This window comes from Schistocerca americana, chromosome 2 (genome assembly GCF_021461395.2).
Source record: "Schistocerca americana isolate TAMUIC-IGC-003095 chromosome 2, iqSchAmer2.1, whole genome shotgun sequence".
NCBI classification, from domain to species: domain Eukaryota; kingdom Metazoa; phylum Arthropoda; class Insecta; order Orthoptera; family Acrididae; genus Schistocerca; species Schistocerca americana.
Window position 1 is genome coordinate 351,870,528 of NC_060120.1, and position 23,652 is coordinate 351,894,179.

The 23,652-nt window shown below is 49.7% G+C and overlaps 26 non-coding genes across 26 annotated transcripts; 17 read left to right on the forward strand and 9 right to left on the reverse strand.

The window, feature by feature from the left end:
- Window positions 1-283: 283 nt before the first annotated feature.
- On the reverse strand, window positions 284-356 carry Trnav-uac. The gene has a single exon. It is a non-coding gene; the product is annotated as a tRNA-Val (tRNA).
- A 235-nt stretch (window positions 357-591) lies between these two features.
- On the forward strand, window positions 592-663 carry Trnap-cgg. Its single transcript has one exon. It is a non-coding gene; the product is annotated as a tRNA-Pro (tRNA).
- Window positions 664-2,297: 1,634 nt separating this feature from the next.
- Trnap-ugg lies at window positions 2,298-2,369 on the forward strand. Its single transcript has one exon. It is a non-coding gene; the product is annotated as a tRNA-Pro (tRNA).
- Window positions 2,370-2,970: 601 nt separating this feature from the next.
- Window positions 2,971-3,043, reverse strand: Trnav-uac. Its single transcript has one exon. It is a non-coding gene; the product is annotated as a tRNA-Val (tRNA).
- Window positions 3,044-3,278: 235 nt separating this feature from the next.
- On the forward strand, window positions 3,279-3,350 carry Trnap-cgg. Its single transcript has one exon. It is a non-coding gene; the product is annotated as a tRNA-Pro (tRNA).
- A 1,643-nt stretch (window positions 3,351-4,993) lies between these two features.
- Trnap-ugg lies at window positions 4,994-5,065 on the forward strand. The gene has a single exon. It is a non-coding gene; the product is annotated as a tRNA-Pro (tRNA).
- Window positions 5,066-5,666: 601 nt separating this feature from the next.
- Trnav-uac lies at window positions 5,667-5,739 on the reverse strand. Its single transcript has one exon. It is a non-coding gene; the product is annotated as a tRNA-Val (tRNA).
- Window positions 5,740-5,974: 235 nt separating this feature from the next.
- Window positions 5,975-6,046, forward strand: Trnap-cgg. The gene has a single exon. It is a non-coding gene; the product is annotated as a tRNA-Pro (tRNA).
- A 1,643-nt stretch (window positions 6,047-7,689) lies between these two features.
- On the forward strand, window positions 7,690-7,761 carry Trnap-ugg. Its single transcript has one exon. It is a non-coding gene; the product is annotated as a tRNA-Pro (tRNA).
- Window positions 7,762-8,362: 601 nt separating this feature from the next.
- On the reverse strand, window positions 8,363-8,435 carry Trnav-uac. The gene has a single exon. It is a non-coding gene; the product is annotated as a tRNA-Val (tRNA).
- Window positions 8,436-8,670: 235 nt separating this feature from the next.
- Window positions 8,671-8,742, forward strand: Trnap-cgg. Its single transcript has one exon. It is a non-coding gene; the product is annotated as a tRNA-Pro (tRNA).
- Window positions 8,743-10,383: 1,641 nt separating this feature from the next.
- Window positions 10,384-10,455, forward strand: Trnap-ugg. The gene has a single exon. It is a non-coding gene; the product is annotated as a tRNA-Pro (tRNA).
- A 601-nt stretch (window positions 10,456-11,056) lies between these two features.
- Window positions 11,057-11,129, reverse strand: Trnav-uac. Its single transcript has one exon. It is a non-coding gene; the product is annotated as a tRNA-Val (tRNA).
- Window positions 11,130-11,364: 235 nt separating this feature from the next.
- Trnap-cgg lies at window positions 11,365-11,436 on the forward strand. Its single transcript has one exon. It is a non-coding gene; the product is annotated as a tRNA-Pro (tRNA).
- Window positions 11,437-13,077: 1,641 nt separating this feature from the next.
- Window positions 13,078-13,149, forward strand: Trnap-ugg. The gene has a single exon. It is a non-coding gene; the product is annotated as a tRNA-Pro (tRNA).
- Window positions 13,150-13,750: 601 nt separating this feature from the next.
- On the reverse strand, window positions 13,751-13,823 carry Trnav-uac. Its single transcript has one exon. It is a non-coding gene; the product is annotated as a tRNA-Val (tRNA).
- A 235-nt stretch (window positions 13,824-14,058) lies between these two features.
- Trnap-cgg lies at window positions 14,059-14,130 on the forward strand. The gene has a single exon. It is a non-coding gene; the product is annotated as a tRNA-Pro (tRNA).
- A 1,643-nt stretch (window positions 14,131-15,773) lies between these two features.
- Window positions 15,774-15,845, forward strand: Trnap-ugg. The gene has a single exon. It is a non-coding gene; the product is annotated as a tRNA-Pro (tRNA).
- A 601-nt stretch (window positions 15,846-16,446) lies between these two features.
- On the reverse strand, window positions 16,447-16,519 carry Trnav-uac. The gene has a single exon. It is a non-coding gene; the product is annotated as a tRNA-Val (tRNA).
- Window positions 16,520-16,754: 235 nt separating this feature from the next.
- Trnap-cgg lies at window positions 16,755-16,826 on the forward strand. Its single transcript has one exon. It is a non-coding gene; the product is annotated as a tRNA-Pro (tRNA).
- Window positions 16,827-18,468: 1,642 nt separating this feature from the next.
- On the forward strand, window positions 18,469-18,540 carry Trnap-ugg. The gene has a single exon. It is a non-coding gene; the product is annotated as a tRNA-Pro (tRNA).
- Window positions 18,541-19,141: 601 nt separating this feature from the next.
- Trnav-uac lies at window positions 19,142-19,214 on the reverse strand. The gene has a single exon. It is a non-coding gene; the product is annotated as a tRNA-Val (tRNA).
- A 235-nt stretch (window positions 19,215-19,449) lies between these two features.
- Trnap-cgg lies at window positions 19,450-19,521 on the forward strand. Its single transcript has one exon. It is a non-coding gene; the product is annotated as a tRNA-Pro (tRNA).
- Window positions 19,522-21,163: 1,642 nt separating this feature from the next.
- On the forward strand, window positions 21,164-21,235 carry Trnap-ugg. The gene has a single exon. It is a non-coding gene; the product is annotated as a tRNA-Pro (tRNA).
- Window positions 21,236-21,836: 601 nt separating this feature from the next.
- Trnav-uac lies at window positions 21,837-21,909 on the reverse strand. Its single transcript has one exon. It is a non-coding gene; the product is annotated as a tRNA-Val (tRNA).
- A 235-nt stretch (window positions 21,910-22,144) lies between these two features.
- Trnap-cgg lies at window positions 22,145-22,216 on the forward strand. Its single transcript has one exon. It is a non-coding gene; the product is annotated as a tRNA-Pro (tRNA).
- Window positions 22,217-23,652: the final 1,436 nt, after the last annotated feature.

Below are 23,652 nucleotides of genomic sequence, written 5' to 3' on the forward strand. Positions count from 1 at the left end.
CATCACACTTTAACAGAGCTGTGACAAGGCGAGTAGGGTGAGCTCAGGAAAGCCAGTAGCAAGCGCACTTAAAGTAGCCCTGAAGAACCGGATTATAAATTTTGCCAGCCATAATGGAGCTAGGGGCGTTCTCAGTTACCAAATACCGGTGCAATAAGAGAGCTACAGTATTTGACAGTAAAATGACGCCCTATCCGTCTAGCATACAACATTGCTTGTCTCTGCATACGCGGACGTGAGGTCATCTCGGAAATGAAATCCGAAATATAGATTAAAATTGTTGTGTTCCCGCCCAGGATCGAACCGGGGACCTTCTGCGTGTAAAGCAGACGTGATAACCGCTACACCACGGAAACGACGGTTCTTTTCATGTACCACCCGGAGACTCGTAATAGCAACAGTTTTTCTTCTGTGTTAGCAAGGGCATCGGCTACGAGCTCCCTCCGATTCGTGAAGTTCCTGCAGTAAAAGACGTCGATGAAAACAATCCAACCGCGACAGACAGGGAGAACGCTGGCTGAGCTGCAGCCCTACATGGTGAGACCATCAAAGGTGGCGTCATTCACATGCAGTGCGTTTTCGGAACGAATAGGCTCGTTGGTCTAGGGGTATGATTCCTGCTTCGGGTGCAGGAGGTCCCGGGTTCAAATCCCGGACGAGCCCTTGCGTTTTGTACAACGGTGTTGTAACAAATCGCATGGCGGTGGCTGTTTCGCGCATTTCCAGGCCTCCAAGTCAGCGCTAAAATCCGACAACCAGTTCTGAAACCGTTTCATGTTTCATTTGAGCCATGTGTACCCTGCTGATGGAACGTTTGAAGTTGATTTAAATGGTCACAGTAGAGATCGTAGCAAGTGTCTTGCTGAGTGCGACGAAAACGGGTTTCCGCCCGCAATCGAGCCGGGGACCTTCTGCGTGTTCGGCACGGCGCCTGGGCTCGGCGGCAGCTGCTGCTCTTTCCTTCCTTACCGTCGATTCGCGCAGTCGTTATTGCAAAAGATGTCACCAAAGGCAATCGCTTCGTTAGCGGCACTTTGCCTGGGCTCCGCGGCAGCTCTACATGGAGGCACCAGCAGCCCAGCCAGGCCGCCGCCGGCACCGGTGCGCCACAGCGCAAGGAGCCGGCGGCCGCCCTGCAATGCCCCTGTCGTTGCATATTCCACCCGCCCCATATCCTCTCCATGTCTGACTCACTACCCCAAATGACACTGCAGTCGACGTGCTTATTACTATCGCTTTTGGAAGAACCAAGGCGCAGTATTCTAGTGTCGAACCGGTACTGCAAATTGGGATTAAGCAAAAATTTATTGTGTGGTCGAGCGACAGCCTCGGCTCGCTCCTCCTACATGATCGCTTCTTGTGCGGAATAATTCCTAGCTCGCCGATGGCTTCAGAGTTGGTCTTCTCGAAGTTTTGCTTTCGCACTGCATTCCGCAATCTTTTCGTTATGAGTTGTGTGCTTCGGTTTCCCGACTTTCTTGTGTTTAGTGTGTTTGGCTTCTCTTAACCCTTAGCCACCGCTTGCCGAAATTTCCACACTATCATCTGTCGATCTGCAGAGCTCGATGAAGGCATCGCGGCCGTTCCTGAGCTCGTGGAACGGTCGAATCTGTAGTTGTTTCCAGATCTCTCCCACACAACGGCCTCCCAGAAGCTTGGATTACAGAAGTACGCCACTACTCCCAGCCGGAGATTCACGATTGAAAGCAGAATGACATGAGCTACACGCAGCTCCGATTTTTTTTTTTTGTGTCTGACCTACTTTGAAAGACTTTGTAGTCGATTTACTTACTACTATCGCTGTTGGAAACCAGGTGATAACCGCACAGTATTTTAGAGACGATCAGGTAATGAAAATTTAGAATAAGTAAAACAGTATCAAAAGAAGTTGTGTGGTGGAGCAGCACATGCAATTCACGCTTCCTAGATAATCGTTACTGCATAGAATAATTCTTTTGTCTGCGGCGTCTTCAGTATCCGTCTTCTGGAAATTTTGCTTGCAGTATATTTTGCAATCTTTTCGTTATGAGTTGGTGCTTGGTTTCCCGATGTTCTTTTGTTTAGTGCATTCGCCTCCTCTTAACCCTGAGAAACCACATACCGAAACTGAGGCACTGCCGGCTGTTCATAAGCAGTGCTCGGTGAAGTTATTTCGCTTTTTATTCGTTGCCTTTAATATTCTTCTCAACAGTGGTGAGTGCTGCCTGCAGAAAGCGTTTATCTTGCGAATTCGCGTGAAAGTTTGTGTTCCCTGTGAGGCCCACTACTTGGGATTAACTTGACTGCTCCAGCCAGGTGGCTCGTTGGTCTAGGGGTATGATTCCTGCTTTGGGTGCAGGAGGTCCCGGGTTCAAATCCCGGACGAGCCCTGCCATTTTGACCGTGCTGAAGCGTAGGTGGAACTCAGCCCCGGTTGCAGCTCCTCAATGAAGAGTAGACGCCTGTTATAGCACGTGGATATAACAAGAATGCGGCACCAGTAAAGTACGTAGGTGGAATTCGGTAGAAAGGCAGACGGTAATTTTGCATGCAACGGAAAACAAGGTTGTCTTTGCGGGATATGTGCACCGTGAGTGGAGATTCAGCTTAATTGTGCGACAGTCTACCCTCATCTTACTAGCGACGGCAACAACCAAGGGGTGGCATGTAAGATTGAGCGTGGCTAAGAGTTTCTCATTATTAGTTAGCATCACACTTTAACAGAGCTGTGACAAGGCGAGTAGGGTGAGCTCAGGAAAGCCAGTAGCAAGCGCACTTGAAGTAGCCCTGAAGAACCGGATTATAAATTTTGCCAGCCATAATGGAGCTAGGGGCGTTCTCAGTTACCAAATACCGGTGCAATAAGAGAGCTACAGTATTTGACAGTAAAATGACGCCCTATCCGTCTAGCATACAACATTGCTTGTCTCTGCATACGCGGACGTGAGGTCATCTCGGAAATGAAATCCGAAATATAGATTAAAATTGTTGTGTTCCCGCCCGGGATCGAACCGGGGACCTTCTGCGTGTAAAGCAGACGTGATAACCGCTACACCACGGAAACGACGGTTCTTTTCATGTACCACCCGGAGACTCGTAATAGCAACAGTTTTTCTTCTGTGTTAGCAAGGGCATCGGCTACGAGCTCCCTCCGATTCGTGAAGTTCCTGCAGTAAAAGACGTCGATGAAAACAATCCAACCGCGACAGACAGGGAGAACGCTGGCTGAGCTGCAGCCCTACATGGTGAGACCATCAAAGGTGGCGTTATTCACATGCAGTGCGTTTTCGGAACGAATAGGCTCGTTGGTCTAGGGGTATGATTCCTGCTTCGGGTGCAGGAGGTCCCGGGTTCAAATCCCGGACGAGCCCTTGCGTTTTGTACAACGGTGTGGTAACAAATCGCATGGCGGTGGCTGTTTCGCGCATTTCCAGGCCTCCAAGTCAGCGCTAAAATCCGACAACCAGTTCTGAAACCGTTTCATGTTTCATTTGAGCCATGTGCACCCTGCTGATGGAACGTTTGAAGTTGATTTAAATGGTCACAGTAGAGATCGTAGCAAGTGTCTTGCTGAGTGCGACGAAAACGGGTTTCCGCCCGCAATCGAGCCGGGGACCTTCTGCGTGTTCGGCACGGCGCCTGGGCTCGGCGGCAGCTGCTGCTCTTTCCTTCCTTACGAGATACCGTCGATTCGCGCAGTCGTTATTGCAAAAGATGTCACCAAAGGCAATCGCTTCGTTAGCGGCACTTTGCCTGGGCTCCGCGGCAGCTCTACATGGAGGCACCAGCAGCCCAGCCAGGCCGCCGCCGGCACCGGTGCGCCACAGCGCAAGGAGCCGGCGGCCGCCCTGCAATGCCCCTGTCGTTGCATATTCCACCCGCCCCATATCCTCTCCATGTCTGACTCACTACCCCAAATGACACTGCAGTCGACGTGCTTATTACTATCGCTTTTGGAAGAACCAAGGCGCAGTATTCTAGTGTCGAACCGGTACTGCAAATTGGGATTAAGCAAAAATTTATTGTGTGGTCGAGCGACAGCCTCGGCTCGCTCCTCCTACATGATCGCTTCTTGTGCGGAATAATTCCTAGCTCGCCGATGGCTTCAGAGTTGGTCTTCTCGAAGTTTTGCTTTCGCACTGCATTCCGCAATCTTTTCGTTATGAGTTGTGTGCTTCGGTTTCCCGACTTTCTTGTGTTTAGTGTGTTTGGCTTCTCTTAACCCTTAGCCACCGCTTGCCGAAATTTCCACACTATCATCTGTCGATCTGCAGAGCTCGATGAAGGCATCGCGGCCGTTCCTGAGCTCGTGGAACGGTCGAATCTGTAGTTGTTTCCAGATCTCTCCCACACAACGGCCTCCCAGAAGCTTGGATTACAGAAGTACGCCACTACTCCCAGCCGGAGATTCACGATTGAAAGCAGAATGACATGAGCTACACGCAGCTCCGATTTTTTTTTTTTTTGTGTCTGACCTACTTTGAAAGACTTTGTAGTCGATTTACTTACTACTATCGCTGTTGGAAACCAGGTGATAACCGCACAGTATTTTAGAGACGATCAGGTAATGAAAATTTAGAATAAGTAAAACAGTATCAAAAGAAGTTGTGTGGTGGAGCAGCACATGCAATTCACGCTTCCTAGATAATCGTTACTGCATAGAATAATTCTTTTGTCTGCGGCGTCTTCAGTATCCGTCTTCTGGAAATTTTGCTTGCAGTATATTTTGCAATCTTTTCGTTATGAGTTGGTGCTTGGTTTCCCGATGTTCTTTTGTTTAGTGCATTCGCCTCCTCTTAACCCTGAGAAACCACATACCGAAACTGAGGCACTGCCGGCTGTTCATAAGCAGTGCTCGGTGAAGTTATTTCGCTTTTTATTCGTTGCCTTTAATATTCTTCTCAACAGTGGTGAGTGCTGCCTGCAGAAAGCGTTTATCTTGCGAATTCGCGTGAAAGTTTGTGTTCCCTGTGAGGCCCACTACTTGGGATTAACTTGACTGCTCCAGCCAGGTGGCTCGTTGGTCTAGGGGTATGATTCCTGCTTTGGGTGCAGGAGGTCCCGGGTTCAAATCCCGGACGAGCCCTGCCATTTTGACCGTGCTGAAGCGTAGGTGGAACTCAGCCCCGGTTGCAGCTCCTCAATGAAGAGTAGACGCCTGTTATAGCACGTGGATATAACAAGAATGCGGCACCAGTAAAGTACGTAGGTGGAATTCGGTAGAAAGGCAGACGGTAATTTTGCATGCAACGGAAAACAAGGTTGTCTTTGCGGGATATGTGCACCGTGAGTGGAGATTCAGCTTAATTGTGCGACAGTCTACCCTCATCTTACTAGCGACGGCAACAACCAAGGGGTGGCATGTAAGATTGAGCGTGGCTAAGAGTTTCTCATTATTAGTTAGCATCACACTTTAACAGAGCTGTGACAAGGCGAGTAGGGTGAGCTCAGGAAAGCCAGTAGCAAGCGCACTTGAAGTAGCCCTGAAGAACCGGATTATAAATTTTGCCAGCCATAATGGAGCTAGGGGCGTTCTCAGTTACCAAATACCGGTGCAATAAGAGAGCTACAGTATTTGACAGTAAAATGACGCCCTATCCGTCTAGCATACAACATTGCTTGTCTCTGCATACGCGGACGTGAGGTCATCTCGGAAATGAAATCCGAAATATAGATTAAAATTGTTGTGTTCCCGCCCGGGATCGAACCGGGGACCTTCTGCGTGTAAAGCAGACGTGATAACCGCTACACCACGGAAACGACGGTTCTTTTCATGTACCACCCGGAGACTCGTAATAGCAACAGTTTTTCTTCTGTGTTAGCAAGGGCATCGGCTACGAGCTCCCTCCGATTCGTGAAGTTCCTGCAGTAAAAGACGTCGATGAAAACAATCCAACCGCGACAGACAGGGAGAACGCTGGCTGAGCTGCAGCCCTACATGGTGAGACCATCAAAGGTGGCGTCATTCACATGCAGTGCGTTTTCGGAACGAATAGGCTCGTTGGTCTAGGGGTATGATTCCTGCTTCGGGTGCAGGAGGTCCCGGGTTCAAATCCCGGACGAGCCCTTGCGTTTTGTACAACGGTGTGGTAACAAATCGCATGGCGGTGGCTGTTTCGCGCATTTCCAGGCCTCCAAGTCAGCGCTAAAATCCGACAACCAGTTCTGAAACCGTTTCATGTTTCATTTGAGCCATGTGCACCCTGCTGATGGAACGTTTGAAGTTGATTTAAATGGTCACAGTAGAGATCGTAGCAAGTGTCTTGCTGAGTGCGACGAAAACGGGTTTCCGCCCGCAATCGAGCCGGGGACCTTCTGCGTGTTCGGCACGGCGCCTGGGCTCGGCGGCAGCTGCTGCTCTTTCCTTCCTTACGAGATACCGTCGATTCGCGCAGTCGTTATTGCAAAAGATGTCACCAAAGGCAATCGCTTCGTTAGCGGCACTTTGCCTGGGCTCCGCGGCAGCTCTACATGGAGGCACCAGCAGCCCAGCCAGGCCGCCGCCGGCACCGGTGCGCCACAGCGCAAGGAGCCGGCGGCCGCCCTGCAATGCCCCTGTCGTTGCATATTCCACCCGCCCCATATCCTCTCCATGTCTGACTCACTACCCCAAATGACACTGCAGTCGACGTGCTTATTACTATCGCTTTTGGAAGAACCAAGGCGCAGTATTCTAGTGTCGAACCGGTACTGCAAATTGGGATTAAGCAAAAATTTATTGTGTGGTCGAGCGACAGCCTCGGCTCGCTCCTCCTACATGATCGCTTCTTGTGCGGAATAATTCCTAGCTCGCCGATGGCTTCAGAGTTGGTCTTCTCGAAGTTTTGCTTTCGCACTGCATTCCGCAATCTTTTCGTTATGAGTTGTGTGCTTCGGTTTCCCGACTTTCTTGTGTTTAGTGTGTTTGGCTTCTCTTAACCCTTAGCCACCGCTTGCCGAAATTTCCACACTATCATCTGTCGATCTGCAGAGCTCGATGAAGGCATCGCGGCCGTTCCTGAGCTCGTGGAACGGTCGAATCTGTAGTTGTTTCCAGATCTCTCCCACACAACGGCCTCCCAGAAGCTTGGATTACAGAAGTACGCCACTACTCCCAGCCGGAGATTCACGATTGAAAGCAGAATGACATGAGCTACACGCAGCTCCGATTTTTTTTTTTTTTGTGTCTGACCTACTTTGAAAGACTTTGTAGTCGATTTACTTACTACTATCGCTGTTGGAAACCAGGTGATAACCGCACAGTATTTTAGAGACGATCAGGTAATGAAAATTTAGAATAAGTAAAACAGTATCAAAAGAAGTTGTGTGGTGGAGCAGCACATGCAATTCACGCTTCCTAGATAATCGTTACTGCATAGAATAATTCTTTTGTCTGCGGCGTCTTCAGTATCCGTCTTCTGGAAATTTTGCTTGCAGTATATTTTGCAATCTTTTCGTTATGAGTTGGTGCTTGGTTTCCCGATGTTCTTTTGTTTAGTGCATTCGCCTCCTCTTAACCCTGAGAAACCACATACCGAAACTGAGGCACTGCCGGCTGTTCATAAGCAGTGCTCGGTGAAGTTATTTCGCTTTTTATTCGTTGCCTTTAATATTCTTCTCAACAGTGGTGAGTGCTGCCTGCAGAAAGCGTTTATCTTGCGAATTCGCGTGAAAGTTTGTGTTCCCTGTGAGGCCCACTACTTGGGATTAACTTGACTGCTCCAGCCAGGTGGCTCGTTGGTCTAGGGGTATGATTCCTGCTTTGGGTGCAGGAGGTCCCGGGTTCAAATCCCGGACGAGCCCTGCCATTTTGACCGTGCTGAAGCGTAGGTGGAACTCAGCCCCGGTTGCAGCTCCTCAATGAAGAGTAGACGCCTGTTATAGCACGTGGATATAACAAGAATGCGGCACCAGTAAAGTACGTAGGTGGAATTCGGTAGAAAGGCAGACGGTAATTTTGCATGCAACGGAAAACAAGGTTGTCTTTGCGGGATATGTGCACCGTGAGTGGAGATTCAGCTTAATTGTGCGACAGTCTACCCTCATCTTACTAGCGACGGCAACAACCAAGGGGTGGCATGTAAGATTGAGCGTGGCTAAGAGTTTCTCATTATTAGTTAGCATCACACTTTAACAGAGCTGTGACAAGGCGAGTAGGGTGAGCTCAGGAAAGCCAGTAGCAAGCGCACTTGAAGTAGCCCTGAAGAACCGGATTATAAATTTTGCCAGCCATAATGGAGCTAGGGGCGTTCTCAGTTACCAAATACCGGTGCAATAAGAGAGCTACAGTATTTGACAGTAAAATGACGCCCTATCCGTCTAGCATACAACATTGCTTGTCTCTGCATACGCGGACGTGAGGTCATCTCGGAAATGAAATCCGAAATATGGATTAAAATTGTTGTGTTCCCGCCCGGGATCGAACCGGGGACCTTCTGCGTGTAAAGCAGACGTGATAACCGCTACACCACGGAAACGACGGTTCTTTTCATGTACCACCCGGAGACTCGTAATAGCAACAGTTTTTCTTCTGTGTTAGCAAGGGCATCGGCTACGAGCTCCCTCCGATTCGTGAAGTTCCTGCAGTAAAAGACGTCGATGAAAACAATCCAACCGCGACAGACAGGGAGAACGCTGGCTGAGCTGCAGCCCTACATGGTGAGACCATCAAAGGTGGCGTCATTCACATGCAGTGCGTTTTCGGAACGAATAGGCTCGTTGGTCTAGGGGTATGATTCCTGCTTCGGGTGCAGGAGGTCCCGGGTTCAAATCCCGGACGAGCCCTTGCGTTTTGTACAACGGTGTGGTAACAAATCGCATGGCGGTGGCTGTTTCGCGCATTTCCAGGCCTCCAAGTCAGCGCTAAAATCCGACAACCAGTTCTGAAACCGTTTCATGTTTCATTTGAGCCATGTGCACCCTGCTGATGGAACGTTTGAAGTTGATTTAAATGGTCACAGTAGAGATCGTAGCAAGTGTCTTGCTGAGTGCGACGAAAACGGGTTTCCGCCCGCAATCGAGCCGGGGACCTTCTGCGTGTTCGGCACGGCGCCTGGGCTCGGCGGCAGCTGCTGCTCTTTCCTTCCTTACGAGATACCGTCGATTCGCGCAGTCGTTATTGCAAAAGATGTCACCAAAGGCAATCGCTTCGTTAGCGGCACTTTGCCTGGGCTCCGCGGCAGCTCTACATGGAGGCACCAGCAGCCCAGCCAGGCCGCCGCCGGCACCGGTGCGCCACAGCGCAAGGAGCCGGCGGCCGCCCTGCAATGCCCCTGTCGTTGCATATTCCACCCGCCCCATATCCTCTCCATGTCTGACTCACTACCCCAAATGACACTGCAGTCGACGTGCTTATTACTATCGCTTTTGGAAGAACCAAGGCGCAGTATTCTAGTGTCGAACCGGTACTGCAAATTGGGATTAAGCAAAAATTTATTGTGTGGTCGAGCGACAGCCTCGGCTCGCTCCTCCTACATGATCGCTTCTTGTGCGGAATAATTCCTAGCTCGCCGATGGCTTCAGAGTTGGTCTTCTCGAAGTTTTGCTTTCGCACTGCATTCCGCAATCTTTTCGTTATGAGTTGTGTGCTTCGGTTTCCCGACTTTCTTGTGTTTAGTGTGTTTGGCTTCTCTTAACCCTTAGCCACCGCTTGCCGAAATTTCCACACTATCATCTGTCGATCTGCAGAGCTCGATGAAGGCATCGCGGCCGTTCCTGAGCTCGTGGAACGGTCGAATCTGTAGTTGTTTCCAGATCTCTCCCACACAACGGCCTCCCAGAAGCTTGGATTACAGAAGTACGCCACTACTCCCAGCCGGAGATTCACGATTGAAAGCAGAATGACATGAGCTACACGCAGCTCCGATTTTTTTTTTTTGTGTCTGACCTACTTTGAAAGACTTTGTAGTCGATTTACTTACTACTATCGCTGTTGGAAACCAGGTGATAACCGCACAGTATTTTAGAGACGATCAGGTAATGAAAATTTAGAATAAGTAAAACAGTATCAAAAGAAGTTGTGTGGTGGAGCAGCACATGCAATTCACGCTTCCTAGATAATCGTTACTGCATAGAATAATTCTTTTGTCTGCGGCGTCTTCAGTATCCGTCTTCTGGAAATTTTGCTTGCAGTATATTTTGCAATCTTTTCGTTATGAGTTGGTGCTTGGTTTCCCGATGTTCTTTTGTTTAGTGCATTCGCCTCCTCTTAACCCTGAGAAACCACATACCGAAACTGAGGCACTGCCGGCTGTTCATAAGCAGTGCTCGGTGAAGTTATTTCGCTTTTTATTCGTTGCCTTTAATATTCTTCTCAACAGTGGTGAGTGCTGCCTGCAGAAAGCGTTTATCTTGCGAATTCGCGTGAAAGTTTGTGTTCCCTGTGAGGCCCACTACTTGGGATTAACTTGACTGCTCCAGCCAGGTGGCTCGTTGGTCTAGGGGTATGATTCCTGCTTTGGGTGCAGGAGGTCCCGGGTTCAAATCCCGGACGAGCCCTGCCATTTTGACCGTGCTGAAGCGTAGGTGGAACTCAGCCCCGGTTGCAGCTCCTCAATGAAGAGTAGACGCCTGTTATAGCACGTGGATATAACAAGAATGCGGCACCAGTAAAGTACGTAGGTGGAATTCGGTAGAAAGGCAGACGGTAATTTTGCATGCAACGGAAAACAAGGTTGTCTTTGCGGGATATGTGCACCGTGAGTGGAGATTCAGCTTAATTGTGCGACAGTCTACCCTCATCTTACTAGCGACGGCAACAACCAAGGGGTGGCATGTAAGATTGAGCGTGGCTAAGAGTTTCTCATTATTAGTTAGCATCACACTTTAACAGAGCTGTGACAAGGCGAGTAGGGTGAGCTCAGGAAAGCCAGTAGCAAGCGCACTTGAAGTAGCCCTGAAGAACCGGATTATAAATTTTGCCAGCCATAATGGAGCTAGGGGCGTTCTCAGTTACCAAATACCGGTGCAATAAGAGAGCTACAGTATTTGACAGTAAAATGACGCCCTATCCGTCTAGCATACAACATTGCTTGTCTCTGCATACGCGGACGTGAGGTCATCTCGGAAATGAAATCCGAAATATGGATTAAAATTGTTGTGTTCCCGCCCGGGATCGAACCGGGGACCTTCTGCGTGTAAAGCAGACGTGATAACCGCTACACCACGGAAACGACGGTTCTTTTCATGTACCACCCGGAGACTCGTAATAGCAACAGTTTTTCTTCTGTGTTAGCAAGGGCATCGGCTACGAGCTCCCTCCGATTCGTGAAGTTCCTGCAGTAAAAGACGTCGATGAAAACAATCCAACCGCGACAGACAGGGAGAACGCTGGCTGAGCTGCAGCCCTACATGGTGAGACCATCAAAGGTGGCGTCATTCACATGCAGTGCGTTTTCGGAACGAATAGGCTCGTTGGTCTAGGGGTATGATTCCTGCTTCGGGTGCAGGAGGTCCCGGGTTCAAATCCCGGACGAGCCCTTGCGTTTTGTACAACGGTGTGGTAACAAATCGCATGGCGGTGGCTGTTTCGCGCATTTCCAGGCCTCCAAGTCAGCGCTAAAATCCGACAACCAGTTCTGAAACCGTTTCATGTTTCATTTGAGCCATGTGCACCCTGCTGATGGAACGTTTGAAGTTGATTTAAATGGTCACAGTAGAGATCGTAGCAAGTGTCTTGCTGAGTGCGACGAAAACGGGTTTCCGCCCGCAATCGAGCCGGGGACCTTCTGCGTGTTCGGCACGGCGCCTGGGCTCGGCGGCAGCTGCTGCTCTTTCCTTCCTTACGAGATACCGTCGATTCGCGCAGTCGTTATTGCAAAAGATGTCACCAAAGGCAATCGCTTCGTTAGCGGCACTTTGCCTGGGCTCCGCGGCAGCTCTACATGGAGGCACCAGCAGCCCAGCCAGGCCGCCGCCGGCACCGGTGCGCCACAGCGCAAGGAGCCGGCGGCCGCCCTGCAATGCCCCTGTCGTTGCATATTCCACCCGCCCCATATCCTCTCCATGTCTGACTCACTACCCCAAATGACACTGCAGTCGACGTGCTTATTACTATCGCTTTTGGAAGAACCAAGGCGCAGTATTCTAGTGTCGAACCGGTACTGCAAATTGGGATTAAGCAAAAATTTATTGTGTGGTCGAGCGACAGCCTCGGCTCGCTCCTCCTACATGATCGCTTCTTGTGCGGAATAATTCCTAGCTCGCCGATGGCTTCAGAGTTGGTCTTCTCGAAGTTTTGCTTTCGCACTGCATTCCGCAATCTTTTCGTTATGAGTTGTGTGCTTCGGTTTCCCGACTTTCTTGTGTTTAGTGTGTTTGGCTTCTCTTAACCCTTAGCCACCGCTTGCCGAAATTTCCACACTATCATCTGTCGATCTGCAGAGCTCGATGAAGGCATCGCGGCCGTTCCTGAGCTCGTGGAACGGTCGAATCTGTAGTTGTTTCCAGATCTCTCCCACACAACGGCCTCCCAGAAGCTTGGATTACAGAAGTACGCCACTACTCCCAGCCGGAGATTCACGATTGAAAGCAGAATGACATGAGCTACACGCAGCTCCGATTTTTTTTTTTTGTGTCTGACCTACTTTGAAAGACTTTGTAGTCGATTTACTTACTACTATCGCTGTTGGAAACCAGGTGATAACCGCACAGTATTTTAGAGACGATCAGGTAATGAAAATTTAGAATAAGTAAAACAGTATCAAAAGAAGTTGTGTGGTGGAGCAGCACATGCAATTCACGCTTCCTAGATAATCGTTACTGCATAGAATAATTCTTTTGTCTGCGGCGTCTTCAGTATCCGTCTTCTGGAAATTTTGCTTGCAGTATATTTTGCAATCTTTTCGTTATGAGTTGGTGCTTGGTTTCCCGATGTTCTTTTGTTTAGTGCATTCGCCTCCTCTTAACCCTGAGAAACCACATACCGAAACTGAGGCACTGCCGGCTGTTCATAAGCAGTGCTCGGTGAAGTTATTTCGCTTTTTATTCGTTGCCTTTAATATTCTTCTCAACAGTGGTGAGTGCTGCCTGCAGAAAGCGTTTATCTTGCGAATTCGCGTGAAAGTTTGTGTTCCCTGTGAGGCCCACTACTTGGGATTAACTTGACTGCTCCAGCCAGGTGGCTCGTTGGTCTAGGGGTATGATTCCTGCTTTGGGTGCAGGAGGTCCCGGGTTCAAATCCCGGACGAGCCCTGCCATTTTGACCGTGCTGAAGCGTAGGTGGAACTCAGCCCCGGTTGCAGCTCCTCAATGAAGAGTAGACGCCTGTTATAGCACGTGGATATAACAAGAATGCGGCACCAGTAAAGTACGTAGGTGGAATTCGGTAGAAAGGCAGACGGTAATTTTGCATGCAACGGAAAACAAGGTTGTCTTTGCGGGATATGTGCACCGTGAGTGGAGATTCAGCTTAATTGTGCGACAGTCTACCCTCATCTTACTAGCGACGGCAACAACCAAGGGGTGGCATGTAAGATTGAGCGTGGCTAAGAGTTTCTCATTATTAGTTAGCATCACACTTTAACAGAGCTGTGACAAGGCGAGTAGGGTGAGCTCAGGAAAGCCAGTAGCAAGCGCACTTGAAGTAGCCCTGAAGAACCGGATTATAAATTTTGCCAGCCATAATGGAGCTAGGGGCGTTCTCAGTTACCAAATACCGGTGCAATAAGAGAGCTACAGTATTTGACAGTAAAATGACGCCCTATCCGTCTAGCATACAACATTGCTTGTCTCTGCATACGCGGACGTGAGGTCATCTCGGAAATGAAATCCGAAATATAGATTAAAATTGTTGTGTTCCCGCCCGGGATCGAACCGGGGACCTTCTGCGTGTAAAGCAGACGTGATAACCGCTACACCACGGAAACGACGGTTCTTTTCATGTACCACCCGGAGACTCGTAATAGCAACAGTTTTTCTTCTGTGTTAGCAAGGGCATCGGCTACGAGCTCCCTCCGATTCGTGAAGTTCCTGCAGTAAAAGACGTCGATGAAAACAATCCAACCGCGACAGACAGGGAGAACGCTGGCTGAGCTGCAGCCCTACATGGTGAGACCATCAAAGGTGGCGTCATTCACATGCAGTGCGTTTTCGGAACGAATAGGCTCGTTGGTCTAGGGGTATGATTCCTGCTTCGGGTGCAGGAGGTCCCGGGTTCAAATCCCGGACGAGCCCTTGCGTTTTGTACAACGGTGTGGTAACAAATCGCATGGCGGTGGCTGTTTCGCGCATTTCCAGGCCTCCAAGTCAGCGCTAAAATCCGACAACCAGTTCTGAAACCGTTTCATGTTTCATTTGAGCCATGTGCACCCTGCTGATGGAACGTTTGAAGTTGATTTAAATGGTCACAGTAGAGATCGTAGCAAGTGTCTTGCTGAGTGCGACGAAAACGGGTTTCCGCCCGCAATCGAGCCGGGGACCTTCTGCGTGTTCGGCACGGCGCCTGGGCTCGGCGGCAGCTGCTGCTCTTTCCTTCCTTACGAGATACCGTCGATTCGCGCAGTCGTTATTGCAAAAGATGTCACCAAAGGCAATCGCTTCGTTAGCGGCACTTTGCCTGGGCTCCGCGGCAGCTCTACATGGAGGCACCAGCAGCCCAGCCAGGCCGCCGCCGGCACCGGTGCGCCACAGCGCAAGGAGCCGGCGGCCGCCCTGCAATGCCCCTGTCGTTGCATATTCCACCCGCCCCATATCCTCTCCATGTCTGACTCACTACCCCAAATGACACTGCAGTCGACGTGCTTATTACTATCGCTTTTGGAAGAACCAAGGCGCAGTATTCTAGTGTCGAACCGGTACTGCAAATTGGGATTAAGCAAAAATTTATTGTGTGGTCGAGCGACAGCCTCGGCTCGCTCCTCCTACATGATCGCTTCTTGTGCGGAATAATTCCTAGCTCGCCGATGGCTTCAGAGTTGGTCTTCTCGAAGTTTTGCTTTCGCACTGCATTCCGCAATCTTTTCGTTATGAGTTGTGTGCTTCGGTTTCCCGACTTTCTTGTGTTTAGTGTGTTTGGCTTCTCTTAACCCTTAGCCACCGCTTGCCGAAATTTCCACACTATCATCTGTCGATCTGCAGAGCTCGATGAAGGCATCGCGGCCGTTCCTGAGCTCGTGGAACGGTCGAATCTGTAGTTGTTTCCAGATCTCTCCCACACAACGGCCTCCCAGAAGCTTGGATTACAGAAGTACGCCACTACTCCCTGCCGGAGATTCACGATTGAAAGCAGAATGACATGAGCTACACGCAGCTCCGATTTTTTTTTTTTTTGTGTCTGACCTACTTTGAAAGACTTTGTAGTCGATTTACTTACTACTATCGCTGTTGGAAACCAGGTGATAACCGCACAGTATTTTAGAGACGATCAAGTAATGAAAATTTAGAATAAGTAAAACAGTATCAAAAGAAGTTGTGTGGTGGAGCAGCACATGCAATTCACGCTTCCTAGATAATCGTTACTGCATAGAATAATTCTTTTGTCTGCGGCGTCTTCAGTATCCGTCTTCTGGAAATTTTGCTTGCAGTATATTTTGCAATCTTTTCGTTATGAGTTGGTGCTTGGTTTCCCGATGTTCTTTTGTTTAGTGCATTCGCCTCCTCTTAACCCTGAGAAACCACATACCGAAACTGAGGCACTGCCGGCTGTTCATAAGCAGTGCTCGGTGAAGTTATTTCGCTTTTTATTCGTTGCCTTTAATATTCTTCTCAACAGTGGTGAGTGCTGCCTGCAGAAAGCGTTTATCTTGCGAACTCGCGTGAAAGTTTGTGTTCCCTGTGAGGCCCACTACTTGGGATTAACTTGACTGCTCCAGCCAGGTGGCTCGTTGGTCTAGGGGTATGATTCCTGCTTTGGGTGCAGGAGGTCCCGGGTTCAAATCCCGGACGAGCCCTGCCATTTTGACCGTGCTGAAGCGTAGGTGGAACTCAGCCCCGGTTGCAGCTCCTCAATGAAGAGTAGACGCCTGTTATAGCACGTGGATATAACAAGAATGCGGCACCAGTAAAGTACGTAGGTGGAATTCGGTAGAAAGGCAGACGGTAATTTTGCATGCAACGGAAAACAAGGTTGTCTTTGCGGGATATGTGCACCGTGAGTGGAGATTCAGCTTAATTGTGCGACAGTCTACCCTCATCTTACTAGCGACGGCAACAACCAAGGGGTGGCATGTAAGATTGAGCGTGGCTAAGAGTTTCTCATTATTAGTTAGCATCACACTTTAACAGAGCTGTGACAAGGCGAGTAGGGTGAGCTCAGGAAAGCCAGTAGCAAGCGCACTTGAAGTAGCCCTGAAGAACCGGATTATAAATTTTGCCAGCCATAATGGAGCTAGGGGCGTTCTCAGTTACCAAATACCGGTGCAATAAGAGAGCTACAGTATTTGACAGTAAAATGACGCCCTATCCGTCTAGCATACAACATTGCTTGTCTCTGCATACGCGGACGTGAGGTCATCTCGGAAATGAAATCCGAAATATAGATTAAAATTGTTGTGTTCCCGCCCGGGATCGAACCGGGGACCTTCTGCGTGTAAAGCAGACGTGATAACCGCTACACCACGGAAACGACGGTTCTTTTCATGTACCACCCGGAGACTCGTAATAGCAACAGTTTTTCTTCTGTGTTAGCAAGGGCATCGGCTACGAGCTCCCTCCGATTCGTGAAGTTCCTGCAGTAAAAGACGTCGATGAAAACAATCCAACCGCGACAGACAGGGAGAACGCTGGCTGAGCTGCAGCCCTACATGGTGAGACCATCAAAGGTGGCGTCATTCACATGCAGTGCGTTTTCGGAACGAATAGGCTCGTTGGTCTAGGGGTATGATTCCTGCTTCGGGTGCAGGAGGTCCCGGGTTCGAATCCCGGACGAGCCCTTGCGTTTTGTACAACGGTGTGGTAACAAATCGCATGGCGGTGGCTGTTTCGCGCATTTCCAGGCCTCCAAGTCAGCGCTAAAATCCGACAACCAGTTCTGAAACCGTTTCATGTTTCATTTGAGCCATGTGCACCCTGCTGATGGAACGTTTGAAGTTGATTTAAATGGTCACAGTAGAGATCGTAGCAAGTGTCTTGCTGAGTGCGACGAAAACGGGTTTCCGCCCGCAATCGAGCCGGGGACCTTCTGCGTGTTCGGCACGGCGCCTGGGCTCGGCGGCAGCTGCTGCTCTTTCCTTCCTTACGAGATACCGTCGATTCGCGCAGTCGTTATTGCAAAAGATGTCACCAAAGGCAATCGCTTCGTTAGCGGCACTTTGCCTGGGCTCCGCGGCAGCTCTACATGGAGGCACCAGCAGCCCAGCCAGGCCGCCGCCGGCACCGGTGCGCCACAGCGCAAGGAGCCGGCGGCCGCCCTGCAATGCCCCTGTCGTTGCATATTCCACCCGCCCCATATCCTCTCCATGTCTGACTCACTACCCCAAATGACACTGCAGTCGACGTGCTTATTACTATCGCTTTTGGAAGAACCAAGGCGCAGTATTCTAGTGTCGAACCGGTACTGCAAATTGGGATTAAGCAAAAATTTATTGTGTGGTCGAGCGACAGCCTCGGCTCGCTCCTCCTACATGATCGCTTCTTGTGCGGAATAATTCCTAGCTCGCCGATGGCTTCAGAGTTGGTCTTCTCGAAGTTTTGCTTTCGCACTGCATTCCGCAATCTTTTCGTTATGAGTTGTGTGCTTCGGTTTCCCGACTTTCTTGTGTTTAGTGTGTTTGGCTTCTCTTAACCCTTAGCCACCGCTTGCCGAAATTTCCACACTATCATCTGTCGATCTGCAGAGCTCGATGAAGGCATCGCGGCCGTTCCTGAGCTCGTGGAACGGTCGAATCTGTAGTTGTTTCCAGATCTCTCCCACACAACGGCCTCCCAGAAGCTTGGATTACAGAAGTACGCCACTACTCCCAGCCGGAGATTCACGATTGAAAGCAGAATGACATGAGCTACACGCAGCTCCGATTTTTTTTTTTTTGTGTCTGACCTACTTTGAAAGACTTTGTAGTCGATTTACTTACTACTATCGCTGTTGGAAACCAGGTGATAACCGCACAGTATTTTAGAGACGATCAAGTAATGAAAATTTAGAATAAGTAAAACAGTATCAAAAGAAGTTGTGTGGTGGAGCAGCACATGCAATTCACGCTTCCTAGATAATCGTTACTGCATAGAATAATTCTTTTGTCTGCGGCGTCTTCAGTATCCGTCTTCTGGAAATTTTGCTTGCAGTATATTTTGCAATCTTTTCGTTATGAGTTGGTGCTTGGTTTCCCGATGTTCTTTTGTTTAGTGCATTCGCCTCCTCTTAACCCTGAGAAACCACATACCGAAACTGAGGCACTGCCGGCTGTTCATAAGCAGTGCTCGGTGAAGTTATTTCGCTTTTTATTCGTTGCCTTTAATATTCTTCTCAACAGTGGTGAGTGCTGCCTGCAGAAAGCGTTTATCTTGCGAATTCGCGTGAAAGTTTGTGTTCCCTGTGAGGCCCACTACTTGGGATTAACTTGACTGCTCCAGCCAGGTGGCTCGTTGGTCTAGGGGTATGATTCCTGCTTTGGGTGCAGGAGGTCCCGGGTTCAAATCCCGGACGAGCCCTGCCATTTTGACCGTGCTGAAGCGTAGGTGGAACTCAGCCCCGGTTGCAGCTCCTCAATGAAGAGTAGACGCCTGTTATAGCACGTGGATATAACAAGAATGCGGCACCAGTAAAGTACGTAGGTGGAATTCGGTAGAAAGGCAGACGGTAATTTTGCATGCAACGGAAAACAAGGTTGTCTTTGCGGGATATGTGCACCGTGAGTGGAGATTCAGCTTAATTGTGCGACAGTCTACCCTCATCTTACTAGCGACGGCAACAACCAAGGGGTGGCATGTAAGATTGAGCGTGGCTAAGAGTTTCTCATTATTAGTTAGCATCACACTTTGACAGAGCTGTGACAAGGCGAGTAGGGTGAGCTCAGGAAAGCCAGTAGCAAGCGCACTTGAAGTAGCCCTGAAGAACCGGATTATAAATTTTGCCAGCCATAATGGAGCTAGGGGCGTTCTCAGTTACCAAATACCGGTGCAATAAGAGAGCTACAGTATTTGACAGTAAAATGACGCCCTATCCGTCTAGCATACAACATTGCTTGTCTCTGCATACGCGGACGTGAGGTCATCTCGGAAATGAAATCCGAAATATAGATTAAAATTGTTGTGTTCCCGCCCGGGATCGAACCGTGGACCTTCTGCGTGTAAAGCAGACGTGATAACCGCTACACCACGGAAACGACGGTTCTTTTCATGTACCACCCGGAGACTCGTAATAGCAACAGTTTTTCTTCTGTGTTAGCAAGGGCATCGGCTACGAGCTCCCTCCGATTCGTGAAGTTCCTGCAGTAAAAGACGTCGATGAAAACAATCCAACCGCGACAGACAGGGAGAACGCTGGCTGAGCTGCAGCCCTACATGGTGAGACCATCAAAGGTGGCGTCATTCACATGCAGTGCGTTTTCGGAACGAATAGGCTCGTTGGTCTAGGGGTATGATTCCTGCTTCGGGTGCAGGAGGTCCCGGGTTCAAATCCCGGACGAGCCCTTGCGTTTTGTACAACGGTGTGGTAACAAATCGCATGGCGGTGGCTGTTTCGCGCATTTCCAGGCCTCCAAGTCAGCGCTAAAATCCGACAACCAGTTCTGAAACCGTTTCATGTTTCATTTGAGCCATGTGCACCCTGCTGATGGAACGTTTGAAGTTGATTTAAATGGTCACAGTAGAGATCGTAGCAAGTGTCTTGCTGAGTGCGACGAAAACGGGTTTCCGCCCGCAATCGAGCCGGGGGCCTTCTGCGTGTTCGGCACGGCGCCTGGGCTCGGCGGCAGCTGCTGCTCTTTCCTTCCTTACGAGATACCGTCGATTCGCGCAGTCGTTATTGCAAAAGATGTCACCAAAGGCAATCGCTTCGTTAGCGGCACTTTGCCTGGGCTCCGCGGCAGCTCTACATGGAGGCACCAGCAGCCCAGCCAGGCCGCCGCCGGCACCGGTGCGCCACAGCGCAAGGAGCCGGCGGCCGCCCTGCAATGCCCCTGTCGTTGCATATTCCACCCGCCCCATATCCTCTCCATGTCTGACTCACTACCCCAAATGACACTGCAGTCGACGTGCTTATTACTATCGCTTTTGGAAGAACCAAGGCGCAGTATTCTAGTGTCGAACCGGTACTGCAAATTGGGATTAAGCAAAAATTTATTGTGTGGTCGAGCGACAGCCTCGGCTCGCTCCTCCTACATGATCGCTTCTTGTGCGGAATAATTCCTAGCTCGCCGATGGCTTCAGAGTTGGTCTTCTCGAAGTTTTGCTTTCGCACTGCATTCCGCAATCTTTTCGTTATGAGTTGTGTGCTTCGGTTTCCCGACTTTCTTGTGTTTAGTGTGTTTGGCTTCTCTTAACCCTTAGCCACCGCTTGCCGAAATTTCCACACTATCATCTGTCGATCTGCAGAGCTCGATGAAGGCATCGCGGCCGTTCCTGAGCTCGTGGAACGGTCGAATCTGTAGTTGTTTCCAGATCTCTCCCACACAACGGCCTCCCAGAAGCTTGGATTACAGAAGTACGCCACTACTCCCAGCCGGAGATTCACGATTGAAAGCAGAATGACATGAGCTACACGCAGCTCCGATTTTTTTTTTTTTGTGTCTGACCTACTTTGAAAGACTTTGTAGTCGATTTACTTACTACTATCGCTGTTGGAAACCAGGTGATAACCGCACAGTATTTTAGAGACGATCAAGTAATGAAAATTTAGAATAAGTAAAACAGTATCAAAAGAAGTTGTGTGGTGGAGCAGCACATGCAATTCACGCTTCCTAGATAATCGTTACTGCATAGAATAATTCTTTTGTCTGCGGCGTCTTCAGTATCCGTCTTCTGGAAATTTTGCTTGCAGTATATTTTGCAATCTTTTCGTTATGAGTTGGTGCTTGGTTTCCCGATGTTCTTTTGTTTAGTGCATTCGCCTCCTCTTAACCCTGAGAAACCACATACCGAAACTGAGGCACTGCCGGCTGTTCATAAGCAGTGCTCGGTGAAGTTATTTCGCTTTTTATTCGTTGCCTTTAATATTCTTCTCAACAGTGGTGAGTGCTGCCTGCAGAAAGCGTTTATCTTGCGAATTCGCGTGAAAGTTTGTGTTCCCTGTGAGGCCCACTACTTGGGATTAACTTGACTGCTCCAGCCAGGTGGCTCGTTGGTCTAGGGGTATGATTCCTGCTTTGGGTGCAGGAGGTCCCGGGTTCAAATCCCGGACGAGCCCTGCCATTTTGACCGTGCTGAAGCGTAGGTGGAACTCAGCCCCGGTTGCAGCTCCTCAATGAAGAGTAGACGCCTGTTATAGCACGTGGATATAACAAGAATGCGGCACCAGTAAAGTACGTAGGTGGAATTCGGTAGAAAGGCAGACGGTAATTTTGCATGCAACGGAAAACAAGGTTGTCTTTGCGGGATATGTGCACCGTGAGTGGAGATTCAGCTTAATTGTGCGACAGTCTACCCTCATCTTACTAGCGACGGCAACAACCAAGGGGTGGCATGTAAGATTGAGCGTGGCTAAGAGTTTCTCATTATTAGTTAGCATCACACTTTGACAGAGCTGTGACAAGGCGAGTAGGGTGAGCTCAGGAAAGCCAGTAGCAAGCGCACTTGAAGTAGCCCTGAAGAACCGGATTATAAATTTTGCCAGCCATAATGGAGCTAGGGGCGTTCTCAGTTACCAAATACCGGTGCAATAAGAGAGCTACAGTATTTGACAGTAAAATGACGCCCTATCCGTCTAGCATACAACATTGCTTGTCTCTGCATACGCGGACGTGAGGTCATCTCGGAAATGAAATCCGAAATATAGATTAAAATTGTTGTGTTCCCGCCCGGGATCGAACCGGGGACCTTCTGCGTGTAAAGCAGACGTGATAACCGCTACACCACGGAAACGACGGTTCTTTTCATGTACCACCCGGAGACTCGTAATAGCAACAGTTTTTCTTCTGTGTTAGCAAGGGCATCGGCTACGAGCTCCCTCCGATTCGTGAAGTTCCTGCAGTAAAAGACGTCGATGAAAACAATCCAACCGCGACAGACAGGGAGAACGCTGGCTGAGCTGCAGCCCTACATGGTGAGACCATCAAAGGTGGCGTCATTCACATGCAGTGCGTTTTCGGAACGAATAGGCTCGTTGGTCTAGGGGTATGATTCCTGCTTCGGGTGCAGGAGGTCCCGGGTTCAAATCCCGGACGAGCCCTTGCGTTTTGTACAACGGTGTGGTAACAAATCGCATGGCGGTGGCTGTTTCGCGCATTTCCAGGCCTCCAAGTCAGCGCTAAAATCCGACAACCAGTTCTGAAACCGTTTCATGTTTCATTTGAGCCATGTGCACCCTGCTGATGGAACGTTTGAAGTTGATTTAAATGGTCACAGTAGAGATCGTAGCAAGTGTCTTGCTGAGTGCGACGAAAACGGGTTTCCGCCCGCAATCGAGCCGGGGACCTTCTGCGTGTTCGGCACGGCGCCTGGGCTCGGCGGCAGCTGCTGCTCTTTCCTTCCTTACGAGATACCGTCGATTCGCGCAGTCGTTATTGCAAAAGATGTCACCAAAGGCAATCGCTTCGTTAGCGGCACTTTGCCTGGGCTCCGCGGCAGCTCTACATGGAGGCACCAGCAGCCCAGCCAGGCCGCCGCCGGCACCGGTGCGCCACAGCGCAACGAGCCGGCGGCCGCCCTGCAATGCCCCTGTCGTTGCATATTCCACCCGCCCCATATCCTCTCCATGTCTGACTCACTACCCCAAATGACACTGCAGTCGACGTGCTTATTACTATCGCTTTTGGAAGAACCAAGGCGCAGTATTCTAGTGTCGAACCGGTACTGCAAATTGGGATTAAGCAAAAATTTATTGTGTGGTCGAGCGACAGCCTCGGCTCGCTCCTCCTACATGATCGCTTCTTGTGCGGAATAATTCCTAGCTCGCCGATGGCTTCAGAGTTGGTCTTCTCGAAGTTTTGCTTTCGCACTGCATTCCGCAATCTTTTCGTTATGAGTTGTGTGCTTCGGTTTCCCGACTTTCTTGTGTTTAGTGTGTTTGGCTTCTCTTAACCCTTAGCCACCGCTTGCCGAAATTTCCACACTATCATCTGTCGATCTGCAGAGCTCGATGAAGGCATCGCGGCCGTTCCTGAGCTCGTGGAACGGTCGAATCTGTAGTTGTTTCCAGATCTCTCCCACACAACGGCCTCCCAGAAGCTTGGATTACAGAAGTACGCCACTACTCCCTGCCGGAGATTCACGATTGAAAGCCGAATGACATGAGCTACACGCAGCTCCGATTTTTTTTTTTTTGTGTCTGACTTACTTTGAAAGACTTTGTAGTCGATTTACTTACTACTATCGCTGTTGGAAACCAGGTGATAACCGCACAGTATTTTAGAGACGATCAGGTAATGAAAATTTAGAATAAGTAAAACAGTATCAAAAGAAGTTGTGTGGTGGAGCAGCACATGCAATTCACGCTTCCTAGATAATCGTTACTGCATAGAATAATTCTTTTGTCTGCGGCGTCTTCAGTATCCGTCTTCTGGAAATTTTGCTTGCAGTATATTTTGCAATCTTTTCGTTATGAGTTGGTGCTTGGTTTCCCGATGTTCTTTTGTTTAGTGCATTCGCCTCCTCTTAACCCTGAGA